The sequence below is a fragment of the Chrysemys picta genome, chromosome 23, assembly GCF_011386835.1.
Source record: "Chrysemys picta bellii isolate R12L10 chromosome 23, ASM1138683v2, whole genome shotgun sequence".
NCBI lineage: Eukaryota > Metazoa > Chordata > Testudines > Emydidae > Chrysemys > Chrysemys picta.
In genome coordinates this window covers 16,436,634-16,442,785 of record NC_088813.1, presented here as the reverse complement: position 1 = coordinate 16,442,785, position 6,152 = coordinate 16,436,634, and the positions used below count along the sequence as shown (strand labels likewise).

General features: G+C 59.3%; 1 protein-coding gene across 3 annotated transcripts in view; it reads left to right on the top strand.

The window, feature by feature from the left end:
* The first annotated feature begins 2,421 nt into the window (after nt 1–2,421).
* DLGAP3 (DLG associated protein 3) overlaps nt 2,422–6,152 on the top strand; it is a 135,264-nt gene continuing 131,533 nt past the window's right edge. For 2 of the 3 annotated variants that reach the window (XM_005298400.5, XM_005298399.4), the window contains exon 1: nt 2,422–3,279. The gene's annotated coding sequence lies outside the window, so the exon portion shown is untranslated. The remainder of the gene's footprint in view (nt 3,280–6,152) is intronic. The other variant, XM_065576741.1, reaches the window with a different exon arrangement.

Here is a 6,152-nt window from a genome sequence, read left to right as displayed (position 1 = left end):
ACACCCCTGTGAAATCAGGCCCCGCTGTGCCGCACGGCCACAAGGAGCGGGCGATCCAAGGATTATCAGTGGTGGGGAACTGAGGCCCCAGCTCACACAGGCCTGCCCAGTACTTATAAGTGGTCCTCAAGTAACAAACCAGTATACACAGCACTCCTGAAGTGACCCTACAATAACAACCTGTGTGCAAAGCAACCTCTCCACGAACACACCGATACGTGCAGCAATCACCAGTGACCCTATAACATCAAACCATTGTGCATCACACACACGAGTGACCCTACAGTAAACCACCATATGTGTGGCAAAGGGCAAAAAACCAAAGGCAAAGGCAGTTGATTACAGGATTAATCTTCCACATGGTTTATTCTTAATGCCAGCAAGAGAAAGGAGAAATGATGTGAACAGTTCCTGGCTGAGCCCCTATTAAAGTCATCTAGTCACCACTGACTAGAGCGGGATTTTCTTTGGCTTACCCTGGGGGAACAGAGTGTGCACAGTTCACCCTATTATTATAGCAACAATAGGTCTTCAGGGCTCTGAGAGCAACCCACTAAGACAGGAAAAACCCAGGCGAAGGGCATGCGCTGATCCCTGCGCGTTTCCTCTCCTGGGCACACAGGGAGGCGTTAACCAGTTTACTATCATATTGCACTTCTAACTGGTGCTGGCCGTAATTATTATTATTAGCGAATTATGCCTCATATTGTAGGGTTTTGACATGTGAAGGGCAGAAAGGAATCTCCTTGCCGCGCCGCGGGCTCTGCATTGATCGGGGGGAAGGCAGAATGAATAGTTATTACACAACCCGATGGCAGGGCCAATTACACGCCTCGCTCCTGGGCTAGTCCCAGCTCGTTTTCTCAAGGGCTACGAGAGACCTGAGTTACAGGTTAGACTCAGCCGGCTGCAGAGATTTCCCAGGCAAGGATTAGTTATTGCTCCCCTCCTAGCATGAGCCAGGAGCAGTGTGACATAGCAAACCACAGCTGCTTTACCAGGGACGGCGCCTAGAGAACCGCAGGCAGTGAGCTACAGAGGTAAGGCTGGCAGGTGGCAGGACGTGGCCTACGGTTACGATCACCTCTAGAGGGAGGTAGGCTCCAACTCACCGCGCCAGCTCTTTTAGCCAAGGAGTGAAATAATCCATGACTGTGTTGCAGCTAAGGTCGCCAACCCTCCAGGATGGTCCTGGAGATCACCAGGAGTTAAAGATGAACCTTTAATTAAAGATGATGTCATGGGATGAAACCTCCAGGAGTATGTCCAGCCCAAACTGGCAGTTTTAGTTACAGCTTTCCTGTGAAACCGCATCGTGCAGCATCACCCTACGCTCATGAGGGGCGGGGGGTGTCGGCTAGGGGAGATTGGAGACCACCTCTCTCTGCTGTCTTGGGGAGATGGCTCCGAAATGCCTGAATGAGGGTCCTGGATCCGTGACAGTGAGACGTGGTGAGCCAGGAGCAGCGGCCAGGGGAAGGTGGCTCACTGGAGTGAGGGTGAGGTGTCACAGGTACCCATGTGAAATTCCCCTCTCAAATACACAGACACAATTACACACATCCTCATACAAGCACTCACTCATTCACACGTATACGTGCGCACACACGCACATACTCAGACACAGTCACACCTACACTAGTATGCATTCACACACACTTGCATACAACTGCACAGGCACGTTCCCCCATACACTTGTGCACGCACGCATACCCCGGCACACGTGCAGGGTGGGGTGAGCACTCACCGCCCTGTCCTGCCACGTGCAAACACTCAGGTACCTCCACACACTTGTGCACGTGCATACTGCTTTCAATGCTGTCCTGGGGGAAGGTCTCCCCCAGCAAAGGGTGCCCGGTGAGCAGAATGCAGCACAGGCCTCAGTGCACCCACCAGCTGGCTCCTGGAGGAAATTTCTTTGTGGGGGTAAGGCCAACTCCCCCCCCCAAACACTGTTGCCTTTGCAGTCCTGGGCCCATAACCACAGCCCCAGAGAGGCCGCCTTTGCACCAGGCTGTCCCCCTAGCGACTGCCTGCTACAGCCAGATTCCGGTGACGGGTGAGATGAATTTGGGAGCCTCAGCCTTGTTCCTGGCAGAACATTTTCCAGCTCACAACCCTCCCCCCCCACTTAGCTGGAGATGATGGGGGGAGCAGGAGTGGGATGGGGGGCATCAGAAGAGCTGTGTAAGGGGGGAAGGGGGCAGAGCTGTGGCTCGGGGGGAAGGGGCGTTAGGGAAGAGCTACTGGGGGTTCTGGGTCAGGCTTGAGCTAATTAAAAATGGGCAAAACTTCAGAAACCTCGGGGAAGGCCAGGCGCTCATCCCGCTTCCGTGCAATGGCAGGAGACCTGGCAAACTCAGGACACCCCTGAGCTAGGCCGGAGGGGAAGCAGCTCTCCGGGGCGGCCCCCCCGGCACCCTCCTCCACCTGCTGCTTTTGCCCGGTTACGCCCCGCGCGGAAATAGCTCGTTAGCTGGGCGGGGGGAGGAGAGAGCCCGGGTCTCTCCAGCTGCCCCCGCGCGCAGGCCCGGCCGGACCCACCGGCTTCCCCGGCTGCCCCGCAGCGCCCCCGGCCCCTGTTCGCCGCCGAGATCGCCGGAGCCGGGGGCGCGGGGCTCGCGGGAGCTCGCCCGAGGCTCGGATCGGGAGCTCTCTCGCGCTCTGCATGTGTATCGGTTTCCTGTGGCAAAGCGGCTGCGGTGTAAGGAGGCGAAAAGGGGCTTTGTCCCCGCTCCGAGCCGGGGTCCCCCCACCCTCCGTGCCTTGGCCGCGCGCATGGGAGCGCCCCCCCCCGCCTGGCCTAGCCGGGCTGCCGGGGGGGGGGCACCATGTGCTGAGACCATTTTGCATCTTCCCTGCAAAGCCCCAAGGAGCGGCGCTGCCCCGGGGGGAGGCTTTTGTGTCTGCCTTGGCCGCGCCCCCCCCCCCCGTGGTTCCTGGGGAAATCCATCTCCACATCTTCCCCCGCGCCGCTCCCCTCCCCTCCCCGGGTGTCAGTCCGTAAAGGAGACACCGTCGTGTCTTCACGATTAACCCCCTGGCTCTGCAGTGCGGGGCCGGAGAGGAGCCCGGGGGTCCCCGGACCCCTCCCGCCCCGGCCCAGCGCAGGCTCGCGGGGGAGATTTAGTCTCATTGCTTCTCCGGGGCGGGGGTGTGGGGGGAGTGGGGGGCGAGCCTCAGCAGGAAGCAAAAAATCCGGAGGAGGAGGAGGCGTGAAAGCGCTGGAGGAAGCTGGATCTCAGGATGTAGCCCTGCGAGGAGCGGCTCCCCGGCAAGGTAAGAGGAGCAGGGCTATTGCCGGCTGCCGGGGTTGCCGGCTGCGTTGCCATCCGCCGGGGGGTGGGGTGGGGTGGGGGGGCACAAGGCTGCAGCTGGATGCTGGCGAGCGAGTCCAGCCTGGTGGCTAATGCGCGCAATCGATCAACAGTTAGTCGCCTACTTTGCAAGGGCTCGTCCCTGCCTGGACGTGGGCGGGGGGTGGGGAGGGGGCGACCCCCCCACTTTCCCTGGGCGAAGCGGGGGGGTGCCCGGGCCTCAGCCCCGGCTCCGCAGCTCGCTCTAGTCTCTCTCCCGCTGGGGCGGAATCTCGCCAGGCTCTCGGCGGAGGTCGCTGGTGGCTTCCCCCCGCCGGGGCTGCAAAGGGGCCGGCTGGGTGCGAGGGGCGAGCGGAGCCCGGGCAGGGCTCGCTCCCGGGGCTGGTTCGAGGTGCAGATGCCCGGCAAGCGGGGCCGGGGGGGGGGGGGAGTTGCTGTAGGGGAGAAAGCGACTTGGGGGCGTCTTGCGGGGGGGTGGGGGGTATGTGGCTCCCCGAGCTGCAGAAACTTGCGGGGCTCAGTCATCTGCCTGCTGGGGAGGGAGGTGAGACCCCCCAGAGATTTAAACCCTGGGAGCAGAGCAACCCCCCAACTAGGGGCCCCCCAAGTTTGCGGGGCTTCCTGGTGTGGGGGTATCTCCCCCCCCCCCCCCCGCAGACGCGCCCCGGGAGCTAGCGCTGGCCTGGGGGGTCCCGGCCCGGTCCGCTGGGAATTCCCCCAGGCAGCTACCGGCCGCTCCGGCTGCACCAGCGATTTTAAATAGTTACAACGGGGCCTGACTCTCCTCATTGCCCGTCAGGGGTTTCTGGTTGTTGAGCCACTCAGCAGTTCCTTCAGGTGACTGCCCGATCCTGGGGGCGCTGAGCCCCTGTTGGCTTGGCTAGGGGTGCCCTGCGGAGTATCTCCAGACTGGGAAGCATGCAGAATGAGAAGCCGTTGTGGAAAACGTGGGCCCGTGCCTCAGTTTCCCCACCTGTCAAATAGGGGTGGGGACGCTGCTCTGCCCCGTGGGCGGTGAGGCTAAATGAATACCTGTGTGCAGTGCTCAGAGGCCCTCTGACGGAGGGTGACACAGAAGCACTGAGGGGCCTGAGCTTGGACCCCATTAATTTTCCCAGAGGAGGTCCCCAAAGTAAGGCCCAGATCCTGTGAGCTGCTGTGCCTGGGGTGTGCGCTGTGCCCAGCTGTGCTGCGCAGGATCAGGCACTCCGATTGCCCAGGACAGGCTGCTGTGACGCAGAGGGTGCGGGCAGGAACTCCCGAGCTCCTGGGTTTTACGGGCTGGATTTGGTTCTTCGCTGGTTTTCTTTTTTTGATGGCTACTTTGATTGATAGTAAATGCTGCTGCTTGGACAGGCCTTCCCCCTGCTCAGCGATCTGCTTGTGGTGCCGATCCCGAAGAGAACAACACGCTCTGCGTGCCGGATAGGGGCTGCCTCGTAAAGAGCGGGCGCGGTGGGTCTGATTTCCTCTCCCTTACAGCGGGGTAGCTCTGCTGACGCCAGTGGAGTCATTGCTGAGTCACACAGAGCAGAATCAGGCCCTGGGCTTCCAGCTGTTGTTTGAAAGCAGGGAGGGTTGGGTTTGGGCCTCATTCTCCTCCCTAAATCCAACAATCTCTCCACCAGTGCAGTAGCATCGCTCGGTCTCTGATCCCAGCCTCGGTGGATGTGGATTCTTCCTTTGTTGACTTAAATTGGAGCAGGATCAGGCCCTAAATGTAGATTCAGCTAAAAAGGTAGCGTGATGGAATGACCGCCAGCCTGGGCCATCCGCTGGGTTTGAATCGGGGACCTCTGGCACTGCACTGCAGACCTCCTTTAGGTGAGCTACAGGAGTAACTCCATTAGCTACCAGCAGAAGTAGGGCTGTTATCCCATAGTAGGCAGGCCAGCTGGAAAGGGGATGGGACACAAGTACACACCAAAGGCAGGCCTGGAGATTTGGCATAAGGTGAAACCTTCTTCCCTTCAGAATGTGATGATGAGGGTTACACGTGTTCTCATGGCGCCGTGCTGTGGGTATCCATGCTGGGACAGCTCCCTGGCATCTGTTTGTTGATGGCTCTCTGGTGGGCAGTGCTGTTCCGTTGTTGGGAATTCTATGGGGCAGGGGCTGACAGACATTGCAAAGCGGCTTGGGGCATTTTGCTGGCACTAACGTGTTTAGCCGATCGTGGGAAGATTTAATTCCCATGTTGGGCTCACCAGAATCAACCTCAGGCTGCCCAGCACGGAGTGATCTGGAGGGACATCCATCCCCAGCATGCCTGCTTATGCGGTCAGTGGCCTTGTGAAGGCCTGGGTTTGCCATGTCCCCAGCCCTGTTTTCGCTGGCAGCAAAACCCCCAATAAGGTTGCAGGGGACTGGTCTTTCTTAGCAACAGCATTGGAGACCCCAGCATGGCGGGGGTGAGGTTGTCACTTATTGTAGGTCCTGGGTCTCTGTAAGTTACTAGAGCCTAGTCTCTGCAGTGATAGGAATTGGGTAGTACCCCTTTAAATAGTTTGGGAGTTCTCTAGTGAGCCTCCCTGTCTTCTGTTCCAGTCTTGCCTGGAATCTCACATGAAGACTGCAAGGCACCAGATGTATCTGGGATATGTATAACCTGGGTATGATATGTACAGCACCTGGAGTGGCGGGGGTCAGGAGAGACCCTGCTGGTGACAGACCCACCTGAGGACATCTGCTGCCCCCAATAGGTCCCTCCAGGGTGGGTTTCAGAGCCCGATTGGGAATGGCTGCAGGCTGTGCGAGGCCCGGCTCTGAGACTTAGGTTTTTTGCAGTGTAGATGTACTCTCGGGGGTACATCCATTGGCAGGTTTATTGCTGGC